Source organism: Temnothorax longispinosus, chromosome 8 (genome assembly GCF_030848805.1).
Source record: "Temnothorax longispinosus isolate EJ_2023e chromosome 8, Tlon_JGU_v1, whole genome shotgun sequence".
Lineage (NCBI taxonomy): Eukaryota > Metazoa > Arthropoda > Insecta > Hymenoptera > Formicidae > Temnothorax > Temnothorax longispinosus.
The window spans coordinates 11,141,647-11,154,054 of record NC_092365.1 but is presented as its reverse complement, the minus strand read 5'-3'; positions in this window follow the sequence as shown (position 1 = coordinate 11,154,054).

Sequence of the window (12,408 nt, the reverse complement as noted above, 5' to 3'; positions counted from 1 at the left end):
GAGGCGACATCTGGTAAATCGACAGTGGGTGTTCGAAACACGTCACGTTCCGGAGAAACTGGTTCGCGGAATTCCGTCCGAAGAGGGATGGCGACACGATATTGCTCGGCGATAACGGAGAGTGTCCTGTGACCGGCGAAGGAACGGTGATCGTGGACAGACTGGTAGACGGCGTGTAGAGCGAAGCTCGAATTGAACACGTGTTGTATGTTCCGAGTGTAAAAAAAAATCTGTTTTCTGTTGGAATGTGCACAGTGCGCGGGTACTCAGTCGTATTTCGAGAGGATAATGCGCTGATAATACGTGGCAACAAGATTTTCGCGACTGGAGTCAAGCAGTCGAACGGAATCTGCAGGTTGCTATTTCGAGTCAGGTTCAAAGTGCGGACGAGGTCAACGTGTCAACAACGAGTCTGAAGGGCTGGCACGAGCGCCTCGGGCATCTAAACAAACGCGCGTTGTCCGTGTTAGTGTCGAGCGGCGTGGTGAACGGAGTAAAGGTGAGAGACAAGCGAGATTTCTTCTGTGACGCGTGCAGACTGAGGAAAACCCACAGACTACCGTTTAAAAAAATTGTCGATCGAGTGAGTCGGGAACCGGGCGAGTTTATTCATAGCAGAGAGAAACCTGAGAGCGGCAATCCCGCTTCGGGGGACGCCTGTCCTAATCTGCCCTCTGAGAAAGTGGACGTCAACTACGGCGTTACGCTCGATAACGATCAGAGAGATCTCGGGTAACGATACATGGGTTCGTATCCGTGCTATGGTTCGTGTCCGAACTACTCAGATGGAGGGCATGTGCTGGTCGCGCAAGCCCCTCCTCTGTCAGTGTACGCTCGGCACTCGGCAAGCTTCGCGCGGGGAGAGAAGGGCAGACATACGATCTGCTGTTTCCTTCTCTCTTGAGCTGTTAGAGGCCACGCATTTCGGGTATCGCATCGCCTCTCATGTTTCGCCGAGTGCCGAGTCTCGAGTTGGCAAATCGACGATGCGCTATGTTACATTTATGTTTATGTTTACGAGTTTTAATTGTATTTATAAATATTGCAGTTATATTTACAAAAAATTGCAAATTAATAAATAAATTTTATTAAACATAAAATCGCGTATGATCATGTACTTCCGTAGTTTTTGTACCGTTAAAATTAAACATAAAATTAATTAATTAAATAAATATTTATAAACATAAAAACTAAAATTTGTAAATGTAATGTATAGAAATTCCCGTTCTGGCCAATATGCTTTTTTATCTAGAAAAAAAGTCATATTAAAAACATTAACTTTGGCATAATATTTAAATTTAATATTTAAATGCATAATAATAGTAAAATATTAACTATCAAGAAAAAAAAGGTAGTTTATAGTGTTCTTTTTACTCTTATTAAATTTGCCAAATCACGAGCACCAAAAGAGAGATATTGGATTAAAATAAAAACAATTTATTATACAAATAATGCACACGGTTAATGTTTCGACTATAGTTAGTCTTCTTCGGAACGGATTATTACGAAAGAAGAAGATAAATATCAAGAAACGTGATAATTAATGTTCATTTAACATACTAAAACATTAAACATTAGTCAGACTAAAACATTAAACAATCACCTAACAATATAAACAAAATAAACAATAGTCTGTCACAAATATAAAAACGCCGGAATAATCGAATGAAACCATGGCAAGATAAATTTATATTTATATTGAGAAGTGGTAAAATCTCTTCCGTCAGGAAGAGAATGTAAAAAATTATTAACGGGGGTATTTTGATTTAAAAGATCTTTAAAATATATATTTTGCAGGAATTTTTTATAGGGAAACAAAGAAAGTGAATAACGTTAAACTTTGCATGTTCACTTCACCTTATTTTAAAATTTTATTTTTATTTTTTAAGTAACAAAAATGCTTTTCCTTTCTATTATATTATAGGTATTCTGGTCATTAGAAGGTATAAATGACAGACGGTGTAAATAATTCTAGCTGTTCTATAGGTATCTGAAACGCAAAAAGCTAAAATTTTCTTATTCAGAAGAAGTATATGTGGCTATCGTCTGAACTAAAACTAAACCAATATTTCCATTCTAGGCAGCCTTTTTATCAAAAATATTGTAACGGCCTGACTTTATCGAACGCGGACTAGTTTACGGGATCGGGAGTTCGATGAAAGACCCAGAAACAATAATCAATTTGCCATGTACCAGTAACATGCACTTTATTCAACTCGGGATTCGGTATTACACACAACGAATAACGGGACGCGGTAGATTACAGTGGTGGGTAGTGCCGGTGCACTCGACGCGGTATACGGAATTTCGGAACTCGAGTCTTCGACTCGAGATGCGGTACTTTACATACGAACGGAGTTCGTCGCCGTATATTACGGGAAAATAACGCAGCGCGGTATATTACATACGAACGGAGTTCGTCGCGGTATAACGGTATAAGGCAATAACGAAACGCGGTATAGTACATACGAACGGAGTTCGTCGCTGTATAACGGTATAAGACAATAACGAAACGCGGTATATTACATACGAACGGAGTTCGTCGCAGGGGATTAATTACATAACGAAGCGCGGTATATTACAAACGAACGGAACGCGGCTACAGATATCAGATACGACTTATCGGCAGTGCCGGTGTACTGAAATACTGAAACGCGGTATATGGTATATGAACGGAAGTACAGCACTCCACGGTCGCGGCGCGGCGCCGTGGTGCGGTATATCGATAACGTGGGCGGGAGCGCGATATGTACACCGGAGGATGGCGGAATCCCGGGGTTACGGTCGCGAGAACCCTCGCTGCGAGGCCGAGCACGCTCGACCCCGCGGTGCCGTGGCCGTCGGGGTAAGTGTCAGGGAGCTCGGAGACACTCTGAGAACTCTCAGTAGAGGACCAGAACTCTGGACCTCGTTGTGCGTGTCGCCCTAGGATTCGGAAGGTAGCTTCGTCAGGAATAGCGGAGAGCCGTGGTAGAGACGTAGAGACGAAGTGTCTCTTCGTCGAGCGAGCCGGCTTTTTATACCGCTCGGCGCGGTGAGCTTGGCAGGAAAGAAGCCGATCGTCAGGCGATGGCGCGGTGGTGGGAGCGGCGCAATCCCGCGTGCTCGCTTCGGCGCTCGTCGGCGTTGTGCGGGAAGGCACCGGTGCGGCGGATTTCCCGCGCACACAGTGCGTTTCAAACAATTAAAAAAATGTGGGCGCACCGCGCCCTGTCCTCGCCCGACGGAGGATCGGTCGGGCGGCCCCCGGCGGGTGGTAGCCGGAGACGATGCCTTGACGTAAGGGGCGCATCGTTACAATATTATTAATCAATATTAAATAAACAATTTACGGTCTGAGCTTGGATTTTATAGTAGCCTAATAATATTTTTTATATACTATATTTACATATTTTTTTCAACCTTAATAAACTACGCGCCGACTAACTTGTCAGACTTATAACACAGCTCCTATTGGAGTAGTAAAATCCCCTCACTCCTCTTTAATTAAATCGATTTAAATAATAGTAAAGAATTTACTACTCCAACAGGAGCTGTGTTGTAAGTCTGACAAGTTATATCGGCGCGCAGTTTATTAAGGTTGGAAAAAATATACGTGTAGTACACAAAAAATATTATTAGGCTATTAAGATCCAAGCTCGGACCGTAAACGGCTTATTTAATATTGATTGATTGTATAACGGTCACATAAAACGGGGGGTCTTATTTCTCTTATATTATTAAAAATATTATAATTTTTTTTAAATTTTATTAGTATTTTATTAAAAGAAAAAACAAATAAACTGTTTAAAGTACAAGCTCGCGCGGAAGCCTGATCTCGCGATTTAGATGAGGAAGCTACACAAAACAACTATTGGTGTGAACTGTACTGAGATTGTATATTCGTTACCGACTTACAATTCAACGCTTAGTTTTCTATCAATCAAAAGATATGCATATATACAAAGAATTGTCATACAGAAATTAATGCTGTATAAAATACAAGAAAAAAGAAAATGATTAGTCATATGGAATGATCCTTTCTCTGATTCTTATAGAATTGTCCTTTTCTTTAATACTTTGAGGAAAGAAATAAATCTCTTATTTTTAATCGATTAATATTCATCTGAGAATACCGAATATTATATGTTATTTTATGTTGGACTTGTTAACGTAGTCAATATATCATCGCATATCTGTTTTTCAAAGAAAGGATTAATTATAGTCAATTCACAAAATAATGCATAACATTCATCAATTTTCAGTAATATATGTACAAGAAAGAAATTATGATTGAGTTAATGCGTCAATGTTCTTTTAATCATAAATGATCTATAGCGAAATATAGCTTGTTTTATTCTCAAGTGCTTGTTTTCAACAATTGTTTTCAACATGAGTTCTCACGCGTGAAGTTAACTTCTTATTTTTTAGTTGTTATATGTAATATTTTGTATATAACATAACTTTAGTAAAATAAATTTTTCTTTTTAAGCATGAATACAAGTTGATCCCGACTGGAGCCGGAGAAGGTCTTTAAAAATAGGTATTTTTCAGGAATTTTTAATTAGGTGAACGAAGAAAGCGAAGAACGTTAAACTTTGCATGTTCTTTTAATCTTATTTTAAGGTATTCCTTTCACGGAGGAGCGTATTTGGTAGGCGCTTAAGCAGGGCCTTAGCAAACTCTTGTATATTGCATTAAACTTATATAAAATCAAGTTATAATTGATTATTATGTTTAATTATAAGAAAAAAGTGAAAATATTATGTGTATTTAGAAATTTTTCATTTTTCGGTAAATTTTACTGTCAGGACAATATAGCAACGCTGCGCTTTTCAGGGCGCCGATTGTAAAATGTGAAGTTGATAACAAAAGTATCAATGTAAGTGTCAATTTCATTAATCAAAGGATATTGTGACATTTTCTTTTTATCAAAGAGAGATTTTATAATAATAATGAGTGATAAGAAACATAAAGTGAGGAGTAATGTGAGCAAAAATAAGGAACAATTTGTGAAAATAAAAATTAATAATAAACCGTACGTTATGAATAAAGTGTGACATGAGCGCACAGCTTGCAGCGCCAGCGTTGCCAAATAATTCCTTGAAAGTCGCTATCAAAAATATTCATCTATAAACCACATTTCAAGTCAACTTTTAACATAAATATTTTGTTTAAATATTCGGTGACTCTGTATTTTTATCGGCACTATCGAAAGTATAGAGTTTAGCGAATATGTAACGCAGTTAATATTTAATATCTTAAATCTTAAGATAAACAAATTATTACATTGAAATGTAGAAAATAGACTTTTTCGATAACGTCACATATAAAATATCGAATTTTCAAAATCATAATTCTTCTTTATATGTTCGGTAATGTGGTTTAATTTTTTTCTGGCGTAAAGATATGCATTTTAACTTTCTCGTACCAAAAAATCAGTTATAATTCTTAAGACTTTAGTGTCATGAAAGGAATACTATGGAACGCCGTTTTACTTTTTAATAGCATAAATAATATTCTACATAATATAAAAGTTTCAAAAAATAATGTCTTGAGAAAAATAGTTATTCTATGGAACACCGTTTTACTTTTTAATAGCATAAATAATATTCTACATAATATAAAAGTTTCAAAAAATAATGTCTTGAGAAAAATAGCTATTCGTACTAATGAATTAAATTTATGTCAAACATAATAAAAATTGGATAAATTAAAATTATGTCAGGACATAATAAAAATTCGGAATTATTTTTATGTCCTGACATAATTTTAATTTCACGAATTAAAATTATGTCTGGACATATATAAAATATAATTTAATTTCAAATTTTTATCACGTCCCGACATAATTTTAATACATCCAATTTTTATTATGTTTGACATAATTTTAATTTGATGAATTAAAATTATGTCGAGACATAATAAAAATTGAATGAATTAAAATTATGTCGAGACATAATAAAAATTGTATGAATTAAAATTATGTCGACATCATAAAAATTGTATGAATTAAAATTATGTCGATACGTAAAAATAATTCCGAATTTTTATGATGTGTCGACATAATTTTAATTCATTCAATTTTTATGATGTTTCAATTTTTATGACATCTCGACATAATTTTAATTCATTCAATTTTTATGATGTTTCGACATAATTTTAATTCATTCAATTTTTATGATGTCGACATCATTTTAATTCATACAATTTTTATGATGTCGACTGTGACGTTGCGGCTCGCCGCACCGTCGCGGCGCCCCGCCGCCGTCACAAGGCGCGGAATTTCGCGCCCAGGGACGGACCAGGGAGGCAACGACGAGATCTCCAGGGGTCGTATTTAATCGCGTTTCCGCATTTTGATTATTTTCTTTTGTTTTTTTTTATGCAATGTAATACGCGCGGCACCTCACCCACACCACGGCAAACCTTCGAGGGAGTATTTGGCGAAGGAAATCAAGGACGATCGATAACCCAGGAGGGGTGGCAAACGCGGAAGCAGCAGAGATCGCGGGCTGGCGAGAGCAACGCGGCAGGCGGGCGGCACGTACGGCAGCGACGGACGAGGCCGCCGATAGCGGGGCCCCAAGCGCTTGGGTAAACACCCGGCTTCAGCAAATGATCTCCACAAAACATCGACCTACGGGGTGACTGATCACCGCCCCAGGGTCAAACCGGAGGCACACCGGCAAGAACCGAGTTCCGTCCGCTGCTAAGGACAGAATTGAGGAGTCGTACGCCGCCGAGGGACCGTTGCACGCCCCCGAAGGATCTCGTATCGACAGCCCTGCGCCGGGACACCGCGGGCTTGCAAGCTCGCGCCCGATTGGCTCGCGCGCCCCTCAGGAAGGGGTACCGTATCGATTCCGCAATCGAGCGGGTCTAGCGTTTTCACTCTCTGGTCGTCCGTCGGCGAGATACTAAGTTTTGCTGAGATACGCGATAGCCACCCCGAGTTGGGTATTTCGATATTTATCTGGCGGATCGAGGATCGTTGGTGGACGGTGACGGCGAAGAGCCCAGGAGGAGGCATATCACCGGTGAGGTTGCCCGTAAATCGCGATATGTAAAGCCACGACACCGCCCTCCGGTGCACGCTCTCGCTCGGGATAACGCATGTTAAGATCGAGTGTAATTTCGCGATCGATAACGAGAGCGAAGGGCCTCGGGATGGTATCGTGGCCGCGGAACCGTGGTACAAGCGTTATGGCGAATCCCTGGAGATCGCGATAGGCGCTGATGAGTTCGATATCGCGAGTATATTGCGTTGTCCTCGCGACCTTGGTGTACGGCCGCATACGGGCCGGTATTTCGTCAATTGCGTTACCGTTTCTTCGCGCCGGGAAATTCTGGTGTTCGAGCGTCGGTGTTAGCGTATCGATTGGTGTTCGGATCTCGTTATTACGGGTGATAATTGTGCTCTCGCGTTGAGAAACTGGCGTCCGGTATTAATTGCGTTACGTCCTATGGCGTCCCTGCTCGTGATAATCTCGAATTTTGCGTTGGAATGTCGATGGCATTGTTAATCGCGGTCGAATGTCGTTCCCGCCGATTGATTAATTATGTTAGACTTGTATTCGCGTTAAGAAATTACCGGCGTTCACACGTTTCGTGCGTTTAGATGTTACTTGCGTAGTTCTTCATGGCGTTCCGTGGTGATTAGCGATATCGCGACTTGCTTGGTTAAATGACTCGGCGCCTCCCCGTTGCGCCCGAGCAGATTCACTCGCGTTAGGTTACGATATCATTGCGACAGAGTTTTCGTACGGTTTTCGACTCGAATTATTAATTGTGTGAGAATAGAGCCTTCAGCGTGTTTATTAGAGACTCAATTTCTTGATTTGTTTATTGAATTTATCTTGTGTTTGATCGAAGCCTGATGGATAAGCGTTGTTATTTTCTCGACAACCAGTACTCAATAAATGTTATTTTCTTTGTTATCTGACTGAGTATGAAATTAACGTGTCACCCCGCCGAAAATCGCGCTGCCCTTCATTAACCCCGCCCGTGATTAGGTCAAGCTAGCCGATTCCACGCACCTCCACACTTCGTTTTGCGTCTCGTTTAGGTTTTCGCGATTTCGTGGACGCGAATGTACGCGTCTGGCGCCCAACATTTGGAACATTTCGTGGAGTATCGGAGGTGCGAGGAAATCACTGGAGAGGCCAACCATCCCGCTCTCCTAAGTCTTTTTGATCCGGCACACGTCCCGGAGCGGTCCGGGAGTGCAAAAAGTCGTGACACGACATAATTTTAATTCATACAATTTTTATGATGTCTCGACATAATTTTAATTCATACAATTTTTATTATGTCTTGACATAATTTTAATTCATTCAATTTTTATGATGTCGACATCATTTTAATTCATACAATTTTTATGATGTCTCGACATAATTTTAATTCATCTAATTTTTATGATGTCCAGACATAATTTTAATTCGTGAAATTAAAATTATGTTAGGACATAAAAATAATTCCGAATTTTTATTATGTCCCGACATAATTTTAATTTATGCAATTTTTATTATGTTTGACATAAATTTAATTCATTAGTAAAAATTGCTATTTTTTTCAAGACAATTATTTTTTGAAACTTTTATATTGTATAGATTATTATTTATGCTATTGAAAAGTAAAACGGTGTGCCATGCAATTTTTATTATGTATATCAAATTTTAATTCGATGAATTAAAATTATGTCGTGACATCATAAAAATTGGTTGAATTAAAATGATATCGACACGTAAAAATAATTCCGAATTTTTATGATGTCTTGACATAATTTTAATTCATTGTAATTTTTCTTAAGACTATTATTTTTTTATCTTTTATATTGAATGGAATATTTATTATGCTATTAAAAAGTAAAACGGCTTGCCGTACAATTTTTATTATGTTCCGATATAATTTTAATTGGATGAATTACTATGATGTCGGAACATAATAAAAATTCGGAATTATTTTTATGTCCCGACATAATTTTAATTCGTCCAATTTTTATTATGTTCGACATAATTTAAAATCATTAGTAAGAATCGCTATTTTTCTTAGAACAATTATTTTTGGAAATTTTTATATTGTGTAGAATATTATTGATGCCATTAAAAAGTAAAACGGCGTGCCATAGAATACCTTAAGAATATATTTTTATTTTTTAAATAAGAAAAATATTCTTCTTATCTATGTTATATCTTGATCACTAAAAGACGTAAATAAGAGATGAAGTAAATGATTCCAGCTGTTCTAATAAATATCAGAAATGTAAAAACCAAAAACTTTCTTATTTAAAATAAGTGATGGCTATCGTCTGAACTAGAATAAACATTGTTTATTAGTTTTTTCTTTTAATAAAATACTAATAAAATTTTGAAAAAAGTTATAATATTTTTGATAAAAAAGCCGCTTTTACACACACAGAATAGAAATATTGATTTAATTCTAGTTCAGACAATAGCCACACTTCTGCAGAATAAGAAAATTTTAGCTTTTTGTGTTTTAGATACCTAGAACAGCTAGAATTATTTACACCGTCTGTCATTTATAGTGACCAGGATATAACAGAAAAAAAGAGCATTTTTGTTACTTAAATAAAAATAAAATTTTAAAATAAGGTGAAGAGAACATGCAAAGTTTAACGTTATTCACTTTCTTTGTTTCCCTACAAAAAATTCCTAAAAAATATCTATTTTAAAGATATTTTAAATCAGAATACCCCCGTTAATAATTGTTTACATTCTCTTCCTGACGGAAGAGATTTTATCACCTCTCAATATAAATATAAAATTTATCTTGTCATGGTTTTATTTGATTACTCCGGCGTTTTTATATTTGTGATTCAATTAGATTATTGTTTATTTTGTTTATATTATTAGGAAATTGTTTAATGTTTTAGTTTAGTAGACTAATGTTTAATGTTTTAGTATGTTAACTTAAACATTATCATGTTTTAATATTTATTTTCTTCTTTTATATTCATAGTAATCCGTTCCGAAGAAGACTAATTATAATAAGTACAGTCGAAATGTTACCCATGTGTATTGTTTATTTAATAAAGTGTTTTTATTTTTATCCAATATCCTTTTGTTGTTGCTTGTAATTTAGCCGTAATTTGGCCAATTGAACATGCATAGGTAAAATAAATTTAATAAGAGTAAAAGAATATTATAAACTACAGTTAATTCTCATAGTCAATAATATAATTATTGGTATGCATTTAAATATTACATGTAAATATTATTATGCTAAAGTAAAGGTTTTTAATGTAAGACTTTTTTAGATAGAAAAGCATATGTATAAAACCGTGATTTTTATACATTACATTTGCGAATTTTCATTTTTAAGTTTATAAATATTTATTTAATTAATTATATTTGCAATCTTTATATATTTATAAATTTCTAATATATATACATATATATATTTATTTATAAATATAAAAATTAAAATTTGTAAATATAAATGCAAATGTAACGTATAGCGCATCGTCAATTTGCCAACTCGAGACTCGGCACTCGGCGAGACACGAAACACGAGACGCGAAACCCGAAATGCGTGGCATCGTGGTATAGCCGGCGCGTGCTAACGGCAACGCCGCGCCGGCAACGTCACAGCTCAAGAGAGAAGGAGATAGCAGATCGTATGTCTGTCTTTCTCTCCCCGCTCGAAGCTTGCCGAGTGCCGAGCGTACACAGACAGAAGAGGGGCTTGCGCGACCAGCATATCCCCTCCATCTGAGTAGTTCGGACACAAACCATAGCACGGACACGAACCATTTGTGTACCGTTACCGAGCGTAACGACGTAGTTGACGTCCACTTTCTCAGGCGGCGCGTCAGTATACGTCCGCTGGAACGGAATGATCCCGGTGGCCGCTCTCAGGTTTCTCTCTGTTCATAGTAACGTGTGCGGGCCTATATGTTGGAGGAATCAATCGGCGGCGCGAGATTCTTCGTGCTCATACAAGGACGATGCCTCGGGCTTTAGACAGGTGTTCCAGGTGAAACACAAATCAGATGTTTTCGAGAGCTTTAGGATCGTCGAGCGCGCGTTGGCAAACAAATTCGGTCACGCAATGAAAGTCCTGAAAACCGACAATGGACTCGAATACTGCAACGAGACAATGCGTAACTACATGCAGTCGCGCGGGATAAAGCACGAGACGACGGCTCCGTATACTCCCGAGCAGAATGGGAGAGCCGAGCAGGACAATAGGACGGTAGTAGAGTGCGCGCATACTATGTTACACACAAAACAACTCGGGACTTCGTTCTGGGCGGAACCAATCAATACCGCGGTGTATCTACTTAATCGAGTTTCGGCAACTGGGGAGGACGACAGTAAAACGCCGTATGAGATTTGGACCGGTAGAAAACCAGATCTTGGACACGTGCGAGCGTTCGGCGAGGAAGGCTACGAACACGTGCCGAAGCAGTTCACCCGAAAATTTGATGCCAGAGCGAAGAAAGTAATCCTCGTGGGATATGACGGGGACTCGTCAAACTACCGGCTATATCATCCAGATACGAAGAAAATAACAGTGTCCAGAAATGTGATTTTTCGCGAGAGTACCAGCGGAGACGCGTGCTCGAGTGACGCAAGCGACGAAGAAGAGTGGATGGGGAGAAGAGAAGAAGAGCAGCTGGCCGAGCCGAGGGAAGAAGAAGAAGAACCACGAGACGGCGCAGAGCAGGAAACTGACAACAGGGATGCCGAGGCTGAACCACCGGTCGGTAATGTACCGCCAGTACCGCCGGTCGAGAATGCAGAGGCCGTTCACCGCAATGAAGATCCACCTGCAGCACCTGCTAACCAAGGTCGTGAGTTAAGAGATCGAGCTGCTCCAGAGACCGAGTTGGTTGATCGACTACATCGACTTCGCCGAGTACAACGTGCCGCAAAATTACGAGGAGGCGGTAAGTGGGCCTGATGCTAATCAGTGGCTCGGAGCCATTAAAGAAGAGCTAAAGGCACACGAGGTAAATCGTACTTGGGAAATTGTACCGAGAGATCAAACGAAAAGGGCAATTGACTTCAAGTGGGTGTTTAAAGTCAGTCAAGACCCGGATGGAAGCGTGCGCCGCTACAAGGCAAGGCTGTGTGCAAGAGGATTTCTCCAAGAAAAGGGCGTGGATTTCACAGAGATCTTTTCCCCCGTCGTTTGTTACGATTCGTTGCGAGTGCTGTTGGCAACAGTCACTCAAGAAGACCTCGAGATGGTGCAATTTGATGTGCGCACCGCATTTCTATACGGCGACCTCAAGGAAGATATCCACATGAAGATACCAGTGGGCTTGAAAGTCGGACAAAACGTAATATAAGTGAGGTTGTGTGTCGACTGAGAAAGTTGCTGTATGGCTTGAAGCAGGCGCCGCGATGCTGGAATCGCAAATTCTGTGATTTTCTGAAACGATATAAGTTTGTGCAAACC